At 45.1% G+C, this 19,417-nt stretch overlaps 1 protein-coding gene across 1 annotated transcript in view; it reads left to right on the forward strand.

Annotated features, from left to right (window-relative positions):
• Nucleotides 1-1,535: 1,535 nt before the first annotated feature.
• mical3a (microtubule associated monooxygenase, calponin and LIM domain containing 3a) overlaps nt 1,536-19,417 on the forward strand; it is a 154,831-nt gene continuing 136,949 nt past the window's right edge. The window contains exon 1 of the mRNA XM_046310612.1: nt 1,536-1,682. The gene's annotated coding sequence lies outside the window, so the exon portion shown is untranslated. The remainder of the gene's footprint in view (nt 1,683-19,417) is intronic.

Here is a 19,417-nt window from a genome sequence, read left to right on the forward strand (position 1 = left end):
CGGTCAGTTTAACGAGTCTGACGAGGCCGACTCAAACAATATTCTGCTTTCTTGGGAACAGGCCCAGATCCCAGTGATTTGGGTGAAGAGGAGGCAGAGAAAAAGGGGCCCGGGGGCGGGCTGCCTTCTGAGAATTCGTAGGCGATTGAATAAACCCCCATTTCCATCCATTCTGCTACCAAACGTGCAATCTTTGAACAATAAAATAGATTACCTATGCGGAAGATTAAACTACCAACGGGACATTCACAACTGTAACATCTTATGCTTCACGGAGACATGGCTGAACGATGACACTATCAACCTACAGCTGGCTGGTTATACGCTGCACCGGCAGGATAGAACAGCGGCGTCTGGTAAGACCAGGGGCGGTGGACTATGTACTTTTGTAAATAATAGCTGGTGCACAATATCTAAGGAAGTCTCAAGCTATTGAACACCTGAGGTAGAGTATCTCATGATAAACTGTAGACAACACTACCTACCTAGAGAGTTTTCATCTGTAGTTTTCGTAGTTGTTTAAATACCACCACAGTCGGAGGCTGGCACAAAAACTGCATTGAATGAGCTGTACTCTGCCATAAGCAAACAAGAAAACGCTCAACCAGAGGCGGCGCTCCTAGTAGCCGGGGACTTTAATGCAGGGAAACTTAAATCCATTTTATCACATTTCTATCAGCATGTTAAATGTGCAACCAGAATAAAAAAACTCTGGACCACCTTTACTCCACACACAGAGACACATACAAAGCTCTCCCTCGCCCTCAGAAGACTGAAAAGATTTGGCATGGGTCCTCAGATCCTCAAAAGGTTCTAGAGCTGCACCATCGAGAGCATCCTGCCTGGTTGCATCACTGCCTGGTATGGCAACTGGTCGGCCTCCGACTGCAAGGCACTACAGAGGGTAGTGTGAACGGACCTGTACATCACTGGGGCCAAGCGTCCTGCCATCCTGGACCTCTATACCAGGCGGTGTCAGAAGAAGCCCTAAAAATTGTCAAAAGACTCCAGCCACCCTAGTCATAGACTGTTCTCTCTGCTACCGCACAGCAAGCGGTACCGGAGTGCCAATTCTAGGTCCAAGAGGATTCTAAACAGTTTCTACCGCCAAGCCATAAGACTCCTGAACAACTAAGCAAATGGCTACCCAGACTAGCCCTGTCCTGCTGTTCCTGCTCTGTGTCCTGGAGTGGCCTTGAACCCTGTCCTAATCCTGTCTGTCTGTGAGGTGGCCGTGGCCCATCGGAGAAGAAGAGGAGAGCAGGCTGGGTTAATCTGGCTCATGATGGGGTAATTACTTCCACGCTGCTGGATGGTTGTGGGGATGGAGGGAGGAAGAGGAAGGGGGGACAGCTAGAGGTTGCAGCATAACTGACTGCTCCGTTGTGGGAGGAGTCTCCCCTATAGCTAGGCGGATCTTTCCCTGACCTTGGAGAAAGGAAGGAGAGAGAGAGAGACGCACAGAGAGAGCAGAGACGTCAGCATACTGCCACAGATCCAGCAGCACTGCAGATCTCTCTGTGTGCTGCTATTCTTCCTATGAGGGTGAAAGACAGGAGGAGGAGTGGGAGTGAGTGAGTGAGTGAGAGAAGCGTCTGGCAGCCATCCCAGTCAAACAGTAATGCAGAGTAAAGGGGGAGATAGCAGTCTTTTCACTGAGCCTCAGCACAGGATACAGCACTGTAAGTTTGTGTGTCGTTCCTCTGTGCCATAGTGATGTGTTGTGTAGCTGTTTGCATGTTGTGTGTGCTGCTGTATGTTCATTAGTATTATTGTTATTATAATTATGATGCTGCTGTATGTTGTTATGCTCTGAAGGAGAGCAATGGCACAAGTATTTATAGACGCGACAGAGACAACAGTTGCTTAACAGAGACTGGATGGGCCGTGCTTTTGTAACCATGGGATGTGTTTGGTGTGTGTGTGTGTGCATGCGGGTGGGAAGGTGTGTGTGTTGGAGGTTGTGTGTGTCTGCCTCTGTGTGTATGATTGTTTATACATGGTTATGGCTGTGTGATTGTTGCAATTGTGTTGACTATGTGGCAAATCCTTGTGAAACAGAATCATTGTTGTGGAATAACAGTAATAAATAATTGTGTCATGCTGACAATCGCTGGCATATTGTTTACGCAGCGACGGCAGCAGAGAAACACCCTTGTTGTTGTTGTGCTTGTACACTCTTAGAAGAACCTTTTTGGTTCCAGGTAGAACTCTTTTGGTTTCCATGTAGAACCCTCTAGGGAACGGGTTCTACATGAAACCCAATAGGGTTCTACCTGGAACCAAAAAGGGTTCTTAAAAGAGTTATCTTATGGGGACAGCCGAAGAACCGTTTAGGTTCTAGATAGCACCTTTTTTTCTAAGAGTGTAGTGTTCTGTAGGACATACTCCTCACCCTCTCTGTCACCCAGGATGATGTTCTATTATGCAGCAATCAGAGTACTGCACTGTTCTACTCAGGCCTATTTCTGTCACCACAAGGAAGTGACATACAGTGCCCTTGGAAAGTATTCAGACCCCTTGACTTTTTCCACAATTATTCTAAAATGTATTAAATAGTTTTTCCCCCTTATAAATCTACACACAATTACCCCATAATGACAATGAAAAAACAGGTTTCTAGGAATTTTTTGCAAATGTATTAAAAAACGGAAATATCACATTTACATAAGTATTCAGACCCTTTACTCACTACTTTGTTGAAGCACAGCGATTACTGCCTCAAATCTACTTGGGTATGACGCTACAAGCTTGGCACACCTGTATTTGGGGAGTTTCTCCCATTCTCTGCAGAATCTCTCAAGCTCTGTCAGGTCGGATGGGGAGCATCGCTGCCCAGCTATTTTCAGGTCTCTCCAGACATGTTCAATTGGGTTGAAGTCCGGGCTCTGGCTGGGCCACTCAAGGACATTCAGAGACTTGTCACAAAGCCCCTCCTGCGTTGTCTTGGCTGTGTGCTTAGGGTCATTGTCCTGTTGGATGGTGAATCTTCATCCCCGTCTTAGGTCCTGAGTGCTCTGGAGCAGGATTTCATCAAGGATCTCTCTGTACATCTTTCACTAAATCCTGACTAGTCTCCCAGTTCCTGCCGCAGAAAAAATGTCTCACAGCATGATGCTGCACCACCATGCTTCACCATAGGGATGGTATTGGTCAGGTGATGAGCAGTGCCTGGTTTCCTCCAGACATGACCATAAAGGCCTGATTGGTGGAGTGCTGCAGAGATGGTTGTCCTTCTGGAAGGTTTTCCCATCTCCACAAGGAACTCTGGAGCTCTGTCAGAGTGACCATCGGGTTCTTGGTCACCTCCCTGACCAAGGCCCTTCTCCCCTGATTGCTCAGTTTGGCCGGGCAGCCAGCTCTAGGAAGAGCCTTGGTGTTTCCAACCTTCCATTTAAGACTGATTGAGGCCACAGTGTTGTTGGGGACCTTTAATGCAGCAGAAATGTTTTGGTACCCTCCCCCAGATCTGTGCCTCGACACAATCCTGTCCCGGAGCTCTATGGACAACAATTCCTTCGACGTCATGGCTTGATTTTTACTCTGACATGCACTGTCAATTGTGGGACCTTATAGGGACAGGTGTGTGCCTTTCCAAATCATGTCCAATCCATTGAATTCAACACAGGTGAACTCCAATCATCTCAAGGATGATCAATGGAAACAGGATGCACCTGAGTCTCAATGCAAAGAGTCTGAATACTTACTGTATGAAAATAAGTTGTCTCTGTTTTATATTTTTAAAACATTTGCAAAAATGTATATTCTTTGTTATTATGGGTTATTGTGTGTAGATGAATGGGGATTTAAAAAATATTTAATCCATTTTAGAGTACGGCTGTAACGTAACAAAATGTGGATAAAGGGAAGTGGTTTGACGACTTTCCAAATGCACTGTATTTCAATGCTTAAATGTCAATATTTTGACATATTCTAATGAGACCATGTTTTCTTTACCTTTATTTAACCAGGAAGGGCTCATTGAGAACATGAAACATGAAACAACATGAAAAACTACAAGTAATCTAGTAAAAACCATTGAATTCACAAGAGTATAACAAAATATTTAAAAAACTGCAAATTAAAAACATTGACAGGTCAGGGAATCAGCCTCAAAATCCTTCATCAGTGATTTAAAAACACCAACCGGGACAAGTTTTTCCAGTTTAAAAGTATTTTGTTAGGTGTTCCAAGACGATGGCGCAGTACATAAAAGCCCTTTTACGAAATACAGTTCGGACATTTGGAACAGTTAGCAGGATAAAGTCCAGCGAACAAAGAGACGACTCACCACATTTCTGAACAATAAAAATAAAAGGTAGTAAACCCAAAATGGCTTTGTAAATAAAAGTATACCAGTGCCTGAGCCTACGAGTGACTAGAGAAGGCCAGCTAACCCTGGTATACAAAAGTGCAGTGGTGCGTAAGGGTTTTGCAGTTTAAAATAAATCTCAATGCTCCATGGTAAAGATCGTCAATTGATCTCAAACACTGAGCGGAAGCATTCATATATAAAATATCCCCATAGTCTAGTAAAGGCATAAATGTAGCTGATTACTAGCCTCCTTCTGGCTTCAAAAGAAAAACAGGCCTTATTCCTAAAATAAAATCCCAATTTCAGCTTCAATTTTTTTGTAAGTTGTTGAATATGCAATTTAGAAGAGAGGCCGTCATCAATTAAAATTCCAAGATATTTATATGAGGTTACAACCTCAATCTCCTTGCCCTGACAGGTAATAATAGGTGAAAGGTTCTATTTCTTTCATTAGAAAACACCATTAGTTTAGTTCTGTCAGTATTCAGATAGCAGATGGTGTAGCAGTCGAACGTCTTGTCGTGTCGTGTCCCTTGGATATATCGTTTTAAAATATTTTTTAAACGTATTTTTCTTTGCATATCTTTTAAAACATTTTGTTAAACCTCAACCTACTCTCCTGCAACCCGCCTCACCCAATGTAGCTATTTTCTTCTAAAGTACTTATATCTACTTTGGATCCGAAACCCCTCAACTGAAGCTAGCCAGCTAACTACCAGCTAGCTACCAGCTAGCTACCAGCTATCAGTCAGCAAACCATTGCTAGCGGTCTTCAGCTAACCGGTCATCAGCTAACCTTTAGCTCGGAAAGCTCTCGCCAGTTCGAACAACGCGACTCTAACCAGAGCATAACGGACCTATTATTTTTTTATCCCCGGATTCCCACCGGATTCCCACCGCAAACGGAACATTTTCAGCTGGATTCTTCACAACTAGCTATCTAGCTAACCACAACCCCGGATGATTACTCCTGGCTAGCGTTTCCACCCACTTAGCTTGAAGTTAGCCCGGCCAGAGCTCCTGTGCTACCACCAAAGCATACTCCTGGGCTACAATATCCGGACCCTCGACCGGTCTATCGATGTCACCGCATGAAGAGGAATAAACAAACTCAACCCATCGCGACGTCCTTGCTTGCTAATTCGGCCTGCTACCTTGTTTAGCCCTGGCCTACTAACTGTTAGCTTGTTAGCACAGGCCTGCTAACCATCTGAATCGCCGCGTCCCAAATACTCAATGGACCCATATTTACTTTCCCTTTTCGATTTTTAATTAGTTTATACCTTCCGGTAACCTGCCTCACCCAATGTGATACGGAATCGCCATTATTTTTAATTTTTAGAACACACTCAAGAACCTCCAGAAGCTAACCAGCTAACTAGCTACAAGCTATTTAGTCATTGTTAGCCACTGCTAACTGTCTTTTAACCTGGATAACACTCGCCAGTCCAGCTTCCCTGCCCCATCCACCGCTGCCCCCCTGGACACTGATCACTTGGCTACATAGCTGATGCGTGCTAGACTGTCCATTAATCACGGTACTCCATTATACTTGTTTATGTTTTATCTGTCGGCCCCAGCCGCACTCAGGCTCTGTGTGTAGTTAATCCGACCCCCCCCCTGCCTAGCCTACGCCATTTTACCTGCTGTTGTTGTGCTAGCTGATTAGCTGTTGTTGTCTCACCTACTGTTTTAGCTACTGTTTTAGCTAGCTCTCCCAATTCAACACCTGTGATTACTGTATGTCTCTCTCAAATGTCAATATGCCTTTTATACTGTTGTTCAGGTTAGTTATCATTGTTTTAGTTTACAATGGAGCCCCTAGATCCACTCTTCATACCCCTGATACCTCCTTTGTCCCACCTCCCACACATGCGGTGACCTCACCCATTACAACCAGCATGTCCAGAGATACAACCTCTCTCATCATCACCCAGTGCCTGGGCTTACCTCCGCTGTACCCGCACCCCACCATACCCCTGTCTGCGCATAATGCCCTGAATATATTCTACCATGCCCAGAAATCTGCTCCTTTCATTCTCTGTCCCCAACGCTCTAAGCGACCAGTTTTGATAACCTTTAGCCGCACCCTCATACTACTCCTCCTCTGTTCCGCGGGTGATGTGGAGGTAAACCCAGGCCCTGCATGTCCCCAGGCACCCTCATTTGTTGACTGTGATCGAGAAAGCCTTGGTTTCATGCATGTCAACATCAGAAGCCTCCTCCCTAAGTTTGTTTTACTCACTGGTTTAGCACACTCTGCTAACCCTGATGTCCTTGCCGTGTCTGAATCCTGGCTCAGGAAGACCACCAAAAATTCTGAGATTTCCATACCCAACTATAACATCTTCCATCAAGATAGAACTGCCAAGGGGGGAGTTTCAGAGTACTGCAGAGATAGCCTGCATAGTAATGTCATACTTTCCAGGTCCATACCCAAACAGTTCGAACTACTAATCTTGAAAATTACTCTCTCCAGAAATAAGTCTCTCACTGTTGCCGCCTGCTACCGACCCCCCCTCAGCACCCAGCTGTGCCCTGGACACCATTTGTGAATTGATTGCCCCCCATCAAGCTTCAGAGTTTGTTCTGTTAGGTGACCTAAACTGGGATATGCTTAACACCCCGGCAGTCCTACAATCTAAGCTAGATGCCCTCAATCTCACTCAAATCATCAAGGAACCCACCAGGTACAACCCTAAATCTGTAAACAAGGGCACCCTCATAGACGTCATCCTGACCAACTGGCCCTCCATATACACCTCCGCTGTCTTCAACCAGGATCTCAGCGATCACTGCCTCATTGCCTGTATCCGCTACGGAGCTGCAGTCAAACGACCACCCCTCATCACTGTCAAACGCTCCCTAAAACACTTCTGTGAGCAGGCCTTTCTAATCGACCTGGCACGGGTATCCTGGAAGGACATTGACCTCATCCCGTCAGTTGAGGATGCCTGGTTATTCTTTAGAAGTAACTTCCTCACCATTTTAGATAAGCATGCTCCGTTCAAAAAATGCAGAACTAAGAACAGATATAGCCCTTGGTTCACTCCAGACCTGACTGCCCCCGACCAGCACAAAAACAGCCTGTGGCGGACTGCAATAGCATCGAACAGTCCCTGCGATATGCAACTGTTCAGGGATGTCAGGAACCAATACACACAGTCAGTCAGGAAAGCTAAGGCCAGCTTCTTCAGGCAGAAGTTTGCATCCTGCAGCTCCAACTCCAAAAAGTTCTGGGACACTGTGAAGTCCATGGAGAACAAGAGCACCTCCTCCCAGCTGCCCACTGCACTGAGGCTAGGTAACACGGTCACCACCGATAAATCCATGATTATCGAAAACTTCAACAAGCATTTCTCAACGGCTGGCCATGCTTTCCGCCTGGCTACTTCCCCCCCCCCCGCAGCTACTCGCCCAAGCCTCTCCAGGTTCTCCTTTACCCAAATCCAGATAGCAGATGTTCTGAAAGAGCTGCAAAACCTGGACCCGTACAAATCAGCTGGGCTTGACAATCTGGACCCTCTATTTCTGAAACTATCCGCCGCCATTGTCGCAACCCCTATTACCAGCCTGTTCAACCTCTCTTTCATATCGTCTGAGATCCCCAAGGACTGGAAAGCTGCCGCAGTCATTCCCCTCTTCAAAGGGGGAGACACCCTGGACCCAAACTGTTACAGACTTATATCCATCCTGCCCTGCCTATCTAAGGTCTTCGAAAGCCAAGTCAACAAACAGGTCACTGACCATCTCGAATCCCACCGTACCTTCTCCGCTGTGCAATCTGGTTTCCGAGCCGGTCACGGGTGCACCTCAGCCACGCTCAAGGTACTAAACGATATCATAACCGCCATCGATAAAAGACAGTACTGTGCAGCCATCTTCATCGACCTTGCCAAGGCTTTCGACTCGGTCAATCACCATATTCTTATCGGCAGGCTCAGTAGCCTCGGTTTTTCAGATGACTGCCTTGCCTGGTTCACCAATTACTTTGCAGACAGAGTTCAGTGTGTCAAATCGGAGGGCATGCTGTCCGGTCCTCTGGAAGTCTCTATGGGGGTGCCACAGGGTTCAATCCTCGGGCCGACTCTTTTTTCTGTATATATCAATGATGTTGCTCTTGCTGTGGGCGATTCCCTGATCCACCTCTATGCAGACGACACCATTCTATATACTTCCGGCCCGTCCTTGGACACTGTTCCATCTAACCTCCAAACGAGCTTCAATGCCATACAACACTCCTTCCGTGGCCTCCAACTGCTCTTAAACGCTAGTAAAACCAAATGCATGCTTTTCAACCGTTCGCGGCCTGCACCCGCACACCTGACCAGCATCACCACCCTGGATGGTTCCGACCTTGAATATGTGGACATCTATAAGTACCTAGGTGTCTTGCTAGACTGTAACCTCTCCTTCCAGACTCATATCAAACATCTCCAATCGAAAATCAAATCAAGAGTCAGCTTTCTATTCCGGAACAAAGCCTCCTTCACTCACGCCGCCAAACTTACCCTAGTAAAACTGACTATCCTACCGATCCTCGACTTCGGCGATGTCATCTACAAAATTGCTTCCAACACTCTACTCAGCAAACTGGATGCAGTTTATCACTGTGCCATCCGTTTTGTCACTAAAGCACCTTATACCACCCACCACTGCGACTTGTACGCTCTAGTCGGCTGGCCCTCGCTACATATTCGTCGCAAGACCCACTGGCTCCAGGTCATCTACAAGTCCATGCTAGGTAAAGCTCCGCCTTATCTCAGTTCACTGGTCACGATGGCAACACCCATCCGTAGCACGCGCTCCAGCAGGTGTATCTCACTGATCATCCCTAAAGCCAACACCTCATTTGGCCGCCTTTCGTTCCAGTTCTCTGCTGCCTGTGACTGGAACGAATTGCAAAAAATCGCTGAAGTTGGAGACTTTTATCTCCGTCACCAACTTAAAACATCTGCTATCTGAGCAGCTAACTGATCGCTGCAGCTGTACATAGTCTATCGGCAAATAGCCCACCCATTTTTACCTACCTCATCCCCATACTGTTTTTATTTATTTATTTACTTTTCTGCTCTATTGCACACCAATATCTCTACCTACCTGTACATGACCATCTGATCATTTATCACTCCAGTGTTAATCTGCATAATTGTAATTATTCGCCTACCTCCTCATGCCTTTTGCACACAATGTATATAGACTCCACTTTTTTTTCTTTTTTTTCCTATTGTGTTATTGACTTGTTAATTGTTTACTCCATGTGTAACTCTGTGTTGTCTGTTCACACTGCTATGCTTTATCTTGGCCAGGTCCCAGTTGTAAATGAGAACTTGTTCTCAACTAGCCTACCTGGTTAAATAAAGGTGAAATAAAAAAAACAATTTAAAGACAGACAATTTAACAGACATAAGCCCATCAAATTGAGTGCACTGAGTTCTATCAGACAGACAGTTAGCAAACCATGTAACTACATGCTCTGAAAGACCTACACTCGACAATCTCTGCGTTGGTATTGCATGATCAACTGTATCAAAAGCATTAGAGAGATCAATAAAAAGCGAGACAATGGCTTCAGTGATATCATTTAAAACCTTCATGGCTGCTGTGATTGTGCTATGCTTCTTCATGAAGCCCGATTGGTACATTGATAAAAATAGAGTTAGTAAATAAAAGCTATTTTAGCTGTTCACTTACAAAGGTTTCAAGTATTTTCACCAGGGTTGACAGCTTTGAGATTGGCCTATAATTATTTAAAAGAGTTGAATCTCCCCCTTTGAAGAAGGGGTAGGACAAATGCTGAATTCCAGATCTTTGGAATTTCATTACATTCCAGGGTTAGATTGAACAGAGATGTAAGTGGTTCAGCTATGAAATCAGCTGGCAGATTTAAAAAGCAGGGATCAAGAAGATCAGGACCTGCAGGCTTTCTCTGATCTAAGGCTTTCAGGGCTTGATGTACCACCTGCACTGAGAATGGCAAAAAGCTTAAAGTTTGACCAGCTCTCACTGGTTCATCCACACAGGATGGTACAGAGACAGAGGACACTGAAACAAACAGCCTACCAGATGATACAAAGTGCTCATTGAAACAATTCAGCATTTCAGTTTTGTCATTTCAGTTTTGTCAGCAACAGAGGTCCTTCAAAACACATGACGGAAATTCATTAACATTACTGTTTCCAGACATAGACTTAATAGCATTCCAAAACTTTCTAGGGTCATTCAGGTTATCAGTGGTAACAGACATAAAATATTCATACTTGTCCTTCCTGAGAAGAAAAGGACACTTGTTTCGTAGCTGCCTAACAATAAGCCAATCAGCATCAGAACATGATTTCCTTGCTTTAGTCCAGGCTAGATTACGGTCGTGAATAATACAAGACCCCTCAGAAGAAAACCATGGATTATCCCGCCCTTTAACCCTGAATCTGCGGAATGGGGCATGTTTGTTTACTATTTGGAAAAAACCATCATGAAAGAATTTCCAGGCAGTTTCCACATCAGGGATAAGCTCAATCTTACTCCAGTCAAAATAAAACAAATCATGAAAGAAAGCCGGCTCATTAAAACATTTCAAATTTATCTTACGAATACAACGTGGGTTTGTCTTTGGAACCTTAGTATTTCTAACAGCAACAACAGCACAATGGTCACTTAAATCATTACAAAAAACACCAACCGCAGAATATTTATGTGAAACATTTGTCAATATCAAATCAATCAGGGTAGATTGATCTGGGCATGTAAGATTTGGGCTAGTGAGTGAGTTAATCAACTGGGTAAGATTCAAAGAATCTGTTGATGTGGATGCACTGACTGTGAGCAGTTCGTGAAAGACACTGCAGCAGAAGCATTCTCCCAATGCAGTATTTATCCATTCATTTAACTGGTATAACTCTGCTTCAGCCACTTAGTTTCATTTACAACCTCAGTACTGTTTATGATATGAATACCACTGTTTCCTAAATACCACCCATTTAGAACTGAATGGGTAGACTGTGATGGGGGGGTCTGCAGTTGCTGTTTACCCAAACACTAGATTGAGCCCTTAGATACCAGTCCAGCAAGGCCTCCCTTCTTTCTCTTCTCCCCCTCCCTTCTTTCTCTTCTCCTCCTCCACTAGACCTTGATCCTGCAGTGATATCATGATATCATCGCAGTCTGCTGTTGTTAGAGCTGCACATGAGTTACATATGATAATGCCGCCTTCCTCTACCCCCCCTTCCTCTAACACCCCCCCCCTACTTTCCCTCCTCCTACTTCCTCCCCCGGCCCCCTAGGCAGGTTATCTCTACTCTATAATTGGGTCATATTTCTCATTTTTCTGGCTGACGTGGTGTGCATTCTGGGAACATTCGGGAATGCCGTGGGTGGAGGAGTTATGAAATGCTGTGTTTGGAGGTGAGCAGGAGAGCTGAGTGGTGGGTGGAGGAGTTATGAAATGCTGTGTTTGGAGGTGAGCAGGAGAGCTGAGTGGTGGGTGGAGGAGTTATGAAATGCTGTGTTTGGAGGTGAGCAGGAGAGCTGAGTGGTGGGTGGAGGAGTTATGAAATGCTGTGTTTGGAGGTGAGCAGGAGAGCTGAGTGATGGGTGGAGGAGTTATGAAATGCTGTGTTTGGAGGTGAGCAGGAGCGCTGAGTGATGGGTGGAAGAGTTATGCTACAGCCTCACGAGACTCCACAGAGCCACACACACACTGCAGAACAGAGCCACACACACACTGCAGAACAGAGCCACACACACACACTGCAGAACAGAGCCACACACACACACTGCAGACAAGAGCCTCACACACACACTGCAGACAAGAGCCTCACACACACACTGCAGAACAGAGCCACACACACACACTGCAGAACAGAGCCACACACACACACTGCAGACAAGAGCCTCACACACACACTGCAGACAAGAGCCTCACACACACACACTGCAGAACAGAGCCACACACACACACACTGCAGAAAAGAGCCACACACACACACTGCAGAAAAGAGCCACACACACACACTACAAAACAGAGCCACACACACACACTGCAGAACAGAGCCACACACACACACTGCAGAACAGAGCCACAGACACACATACTGCAGAACAGAGCCACAGACACACTGCAGAACAGAGCCACAGACACACACTGCAGAAAAGAGCCACACACACACACTGCAGAACAGAGCCACACACACACACTGCAGAACAGAGCCACAGACACACACTGCATAACAGAGCCACACACACACACTGCAGAACAGAGCCACAGACACACTGCAGAACAGTGTCACAGACACACACTGCAGAACAGAGCCACAGACACACTGCAGAACAGAGCCACAGACACACTGCAGAACAGAGCCACAGACACACACTGCATAACAGAGCCACAGACACACTGCATAACAGAGCCACAGACACACTGCAGAACAGAGCCACAGACACACACTGCATAACATAGCCACAGACACACACTGCATAACAGAGTCACAGACACACTGCAGGGATGGGCGGAAAATAGATCTGACCCCCAGAGAGAGTCACAGACCGAGCGCAAAAGAGAGCGAGAGAGAAAGGTAAGGGATGGAGGGACAGCGTGGACACTCAGCCCTTACTCTGTTTGCAGTACATGTGGTGGGTGTCAATTTGGAAAAAGAGAAAGGTAAATACAAAGGAGAGAGCACGGCACCGCAGCCACATTCCTATGGACAATGTTCTGTACCAGATCCATTCATCCATAACCCAATACCACGTTTATACACCGGTGTCATAGTGTATTTACTGAATTCTGTGTCATCTCTCTCAAGCAACCCTGGGTAAAAGCTGTACTTGATGTTTCTTGCTGTCATTAGGCCTCCTGGTCTACCTTTTGGCATGTCTATCTAGCTCTCCCTACCTTTTGGCATGTCTATCTAGCTCTCCCTACCTTTTGGTATGTCTATCTAGCTCTCCCTACCTTTTGGCATGTCTACTAGGTCTCCCTACCTTTTGGCATGTCTATCTAGCTCTCCCTACCTTTTGGCATGTCTATCTAGCTCTCCCTACCTTTTGGCATGTCTATCTAGCTCTCTCTACATTTTGGCATGTCTATCTAGCTCTCCCTACCTTTTGGCATGTCTATCTAGCTCTCCCTACCTTTTGGCATGTCTATCTAGCTCTCCCTACCTTTTGGCATGTCTATCTAGCTCTCCCTACCTTTTGGCATGTCTACTAGCTCTCCTTACCTTTTGGCATGTCTACTAGCTCTCCCTACCTTTTGGCATGTCTTCTAGCTCTCCCTACCTTTTGGCATGTCTATCTAGCTCTCCCTACCTTTTGGCATGTCTGTCTAGCTCTCCCTACCTTTTGGCATGTCTACTAGCTCTCCCTACCTTTTGGCATGTCTATCTAGCTCTCCCTACCTTTTGGCATGTCTATCTAGCTCTCCCTACCTTTTGGCATGTCTATCTAGCTCTCCCTACCTTTTGGCATGTCTACTAGCTCTCCCTACCTTTTGGCATGTCTATCTAGCTCTCCCTACCTTTTGGCATGTCTATCTAGCTCTCCCTACCTTTTGGCATGTCTATCTAGCTCTCCCTACCTTTTGGCATGTCTATCTAGCTCTCCCTACCTTTTGGCATGTCTATCTAGCTCTCCCTACCTTTTGGCATGTCTATCTAGCTCTCCCTACCTTTTGGCATGTCTATCTAGCTCTCCCTACCTTTGGCATGTCTATCTAGCTCTCCTACCTTTTGGCATGTCTATCTAGCTCTCCCTACCTTTTGGCATGTCTATCTAGCTCTCCCTACCTTTTGGCATGTCTATCTAGCTCTTGGAAAAAGGCATGTCTATCTAGCTAAATACCTTTTTGGCATGTCTATCTAGCTCTCCCTACCTTTTGGCATGTCTATCTAGCTCTCCTACCTTTTGGCATGTCTATCTAGCTCTCCCTACCTTTTGGCATGTCTCTCTAGCTCTCCCTACCTTTTGGCATGTCTATCTAGCTCTCCCTACCTTTTGGCATGTCTATTAGCTACCCTACCTTTTGGCATGTCTATCTAGCTGTCCCTACCTTTTGGCATGTCTATCTAGCTCTCCTACCTTTTGGCATGTCTATCTAGCTCTCCTACCTTTTGGCATGTCTATCTAGCTCTCCCTACCTTTTGGCATGTCTATCTAGCTCTCCCTACCTTTTGGCATGTCTCCCTATCTCTAGCTCTCCCTACCTTTTGGCATGTCTACTAGCTCTCCCTACCTTTTGGCATGTCTATCTAGCTCTCCCTACCTTTTGGCATGTCTATCTAGCTCTCCCTACCTTTTGGCATGTCTATCTAGCTCTCCCTACCTTTTGGCATGTCTATCTAGCTCTCCCTACCTTTTGGCATGTCTATCTAGCTCTCCCTACCTTTTGGCATGTCTATCTAGCTCTCCCTACCTTTTGGCATGTCTATCTAGCTCTCCCTACCTTTTGGCATGTCTATCTAGCTCTCCCTACCTTTTGGCATGTCTATCTAGCTCTCCTACCTTTTGGCATGTCTATCTAGCTCTCCCTACCTTTTGGCATGTCTATCTAGCTCTCCCTACCTTTTGGCATGTCTATCTAGCTCTCCCTACCTTTTGGCATGTCTATCTAGCTCTCCCTACCTTTTGGCATGTCTATCTAGCTCTCCCTACCTTTTGGCATGTCTATCTAGTCTCTCCCTACCTTTTGGCATGTCTATCTAGCTCTCCCCTACCTTTTGGCATGTCTATCTAGCTCTCCCTTTTGGCATGTCTATCTAGCTCTCCCTACCTTTGGCATGTCTATCTAGCTCTCCCTACCTTTTGGCATGTCTATCTAGCTCTCCCTACCTTTTGGCATGTCTATCTAGCTCTCCCTACCTTTTGGCATGTCTATCTAGCTCTCCCTACCTTTTGGCATGTCTATCTAGCTCTCCCTACCTTTTGGCATGTCTATCTAGCTCTCCCTACCTTTTGGCATGTCTATCTAGCTCTCCCTACCTTTTGGCATGTCTATCTAGCTCTCCCTACCTTTTGGCATGTCTATCTAGCTCTCCCTACCTTTTGGCATGTCTATCTAGCTCTCCCTACCTTTTGGCATGTCTATCTACCTTTTGCTATCTCCCCCTACCTTTTGGCATGTCTATCTAGCTCTCCCTACCTTTTGGCATGTCTATCTAGCTCTCCCTACCTTTTGGCATGTCTATCTAGCTCTCCCTACCTTTTGGCATGTCTATCTAGCTCTCCCTACCTTTTGGCATGTCTATCTAGCTCTCCCTACCTTTTGGCATGTCTATCTAGCTCTCCCTACCTTTTGGCATGTCTATCTAGCTCTCCCTTTTTGGCATGTCTATCTAGCTCCCTACCTTTTGGCATGTCTATCTAGCTCTCCTACCTTTTGGCATGTCTATCTAGCTCTCCCTACCTTTTGGCATGTCTATCTAGCTCTCCCTACCTTTTGGCATGTCTATCTAGCTATCCCTACCTTTTGGCATGTCTATCTAGCTATCCCTACCTTTTGGCATGTCTATCTATCTCTCCCTACCTTTTGGCATGTCTATCTAGCTCTCCCTACCTTTTGGCATGTCTATCTAGCTCTCCCTACCTTTTGGCATGTCTATCTATCTCTCCCTACCTTTTAGCATGTCTATCTAGCTCTCCCTACCTTTTGGCATGTCTATCTATCTCTCCCTACCTTTTGGCATGTCTATCTAGCTCTCCCTACCTTTTGGCATGTCTATCTAGCTCTCCCTACCTTTTGGCATGTCTATCTAGCTCTCCCTACCTTTTGGCATATCTATCTAGCTCTCCCTACCTTTTGGCATGTCTGTCTAGCTCTCCCTACCTTTTGGCATGTCTATCTAGCTCTCCCTCTCTCTCACCCCCACCACCCCCTTCTCAACTCAATTCAAATTCTGGACGTCAGGACAAACAAAATCGAATTCGGGGAGCAGGCAGTTTATGGGAAACGGTCTTCCACAGATAGATGATGATGTGGTTCTGTAAAGGAGTAGCTCACGTGGAGGTGGTATCGATGGTCCAGCCATGGAGGGAATAAATACAGCTACTGTATATCAGCGGATCTACTGACAAGGTTAATCCCCGTCGGCAGGCCTCTCCTCTCCTCTCTCTGCTCTGCTGTCCTGTCAGTCCGGGAGATGTTCTGCGTGTTTGGGATGTCAGCGCTGTCAGCCTGATGGTGTATGTACAGGTGCAGGGAAGGGTGTGTTGGTACACCCCTCTCTTTGTAGTGTAGGGTGTGTGGGTGTGTGTTTTGGGGGGGGTGGAGGGAGGGGTCCATCTGGTTGTGGACTAAATGACTAATTCCACTGTGCTGCAATTACAAATGTAGTGTTTCAGAGCCATGATTCTTGCCCAGTAATCCATACAGAAGAGGTAGGTAGGACAAGTTTGAGGATGTTTGGGGAAACATTTGCTTAAGAAATGCACAAACATGGTATCCGAATTGGTTCAATTCTATAATGATAATAATGAATACCTGCTCTGCCTTTGTATGCTGGCATGGCGTTTTAAGGATTTGAACAGTGTTGCCAGTATGAAATATGCTTCAATTATAGCCTACATTCATTTTTATGAGCATAGTCTTTCATTCCCTATGTGTCAGTCAAGGGCAATGCGTAGCTGGAAGCTGCCGTTACTCTGTTCTGGTTGTGTGTGGTCAGGCTCCAAACAGAGACCTTTACTCTGTACTGGTTGTGTGTGGACAGGCACCAAACAGAGACCTTTACTCTGTACTGGTTGTGTGTGGTCAGGCTCCAAACAGAGACCTTTACTCTGTACTGGTTGTGTGTGGTCAGGCTCCAAACAGAGACCTTTACTCTGTACTGGTTGTGTGTGTGGTCAGGCTCCAAACAGAGACCTTTACTCTGTACTGGTTGTGTGTGGACAGGCACCAAACAGAGACCTTTACTCTGTACTGGTTGTGTGTGGACAGGCACCAAACAGAGACCTTTACTCTGTACTGGTTGTGTGTGTGGACAGGCTCCAAACAGAGACCTTTACTCTGTACTGGTTGTGTGTGGACAGGCTCCAAACAGAGACCTTTACTCTGTACTGGTTGTGTGTGTGGACAGGCTCCAAACAGGCTCCAAACAGAGACCTTTACTCTGTACTGGTTGTGTGTGGACAGGCTCCAAACAGAGACCTTTACTCTGTACTGGTTGTGTGTGTACAGGCTCCAAACAGAGACGATTCATCATTTCACAACCAACATCCTTTGTCTGAGGAACAGGAGACCCTAGACTATCCTGGGAAAGTTTTCTATTCCCCTTCTCTCTCTCACCTTCTCTCTCTGTCCCCCCCAGTCCTCTCTCTCTAGCTCACCTTCTCACCCCCCTCTCTCACTCTCACCTTCTCTCTCTCTCACCCCCCCCCCCTCTCTCTATTGATCACTCTCTCTCTATTGATCACTCTCTCTCTATTTATCAGTCTCTCTCTCTATTTATCAGTCTCTCTCTCTATTTATCAGTCTCTCTCTCTCTATTTATCAGTCTCTCTCTATCTATTTATCAGTCTCTCTCTCTCTATTCATTAGTCTCTCTCTCTATTTATCAGTCTCTCTCTCTATTTATCACTCTCTCTCTATTTATCAGACTCTCTCTCTATTCATCAGTCTCTCTCTCTATTTATCAGTCTCTCTCTCTATTTATCACTCTCTCTCTATTCATCAGTCTCTCTCTCTCTATTTATCAGTCTCTCTCTATTTATCAGTCTCTCTCTCTATTTATCAGTCTCTCTCTCTCTATTTATCAGTCTCTCTCTCTCTATTTATCAGTCTCTCTCTCTCTATTTGTCAGTCTCTCTCTCTCTATTTATCAGTCTCTCTCTCTCTATTTATCAGTCTCTCTCTCTCTATTTATCAGTCTCTCTCTCTCTCTATTTATCAGACTCTCTCTCTATTTATCAGTCTCTCTCTCTCTATTTATCAGTCTCTCTCTCTCTATTTAACAGTCTCTCTCTCAATTTAACAGTCTCTCTCTCTATTTATCAGTCTCTCTCTCTATTTATCAGTCTCTCTCTCTATTTATCAGTCTCTCTCTCTATTTATCAGTCTCTCTCTCTATTTATCAGTCTCTTTATCAGTCTCTCTCTTTTATCAGTCTCTCTCTCTCTTTATCAGTCTCTCTCTGTCTATTTATCAGTCTCTCTCTCTATTTATCAGTCTCTCTCTCTCTATTTATCAGTCTCTCTCTCTATTTATCAGTCTCTCTCTCTCTATTTATCAGTCTCTCTCTCTATTTATCAGTCTCTCTCTCTATTTATCAGTCTCTCTCTCTATTTATCAGTCTCTCTCTCTCTATTTATCAGTCTCTCTTCTGTCTATTTATCAGTCTCTCTCTCTTTATTTATCAGTCTCTCTCTCTCTATTTATCAGTCTCTCTCTCTCTCTCTCTCTATTTATCAGTCTCTCTCTCTATTTATCAGTCTCTCTCTCTCTATTTATCAGTCTCTCTCTCTCTATTTATCAGTCTCTCTCTCTATTTATCAGTCTCTCTCTCTCTCTATTTATCAGTCTCTCTCTCTATTTATCAGTCTCTCTCTCTCTATTTATCAGTCTCTCTCTCTCTTTATTCTCAGTCTCTCTCTCTATTTATCAGTCTCTCTCTCTCTATTTATCAGTCTCTCTCTCTCTATTTATCAGTCTCTCTCTCTCTATTTATCAGTCTCTCTCTCTCTATTTATCAGTCTCTCTCTCTATTTATCAGTCTCTCTCTCTATTTATCAGTCTCTCTCTCTATTTATCAGTCTCTCTCTCTCTATTTATCAGTCTCTCTCTCTATTTATCAGACTCTCTCTATTTATCAGTCTCTCTCTCTTTATTTATCAGACTATCAGACTCTCTCTCTATTTATCAGTCTCTCTCTCTATTTATCAGTCTCTCTCTGTCTATTTATCAGTCTCTCTCTCTATTTATCAGTCTCTCTCTCTATTTATCAGTCTCTCTCTCTATTTATCAGTCTCTCTCTGTCTATTTATCAGTCTCTCTCTCTATTTATCAGTCTCTCTCTATCTATTTATCAGTCTCTCTCTATTTATTTATCAGTCTCTCTCTCTCTATTTATCAGTCTCTCTCTCTATTTATCAGTCTCTCTCTCTATTTATCAGTCT

The sequence above is a fragment of the Oncorhynchus gorbuscha genome, linkage group LG02 (assembly GCF_021184085.1).
Source record: "Oncorhynchus gorbuscha isolate QuinsamMale2020 ecotype Even-year linkage group LG02, OgorEven_v1.0, whole genome shotgun sequence".
In the NCBI taxonomy this organism is placed as follows: domain Eukaryota; kingdom Metazoa; phylum Chordata; class Actinopteri; order Salmoniformes; family Salmonidae; genus Oncorhynchus; species Oncorhynchus gorbuscha.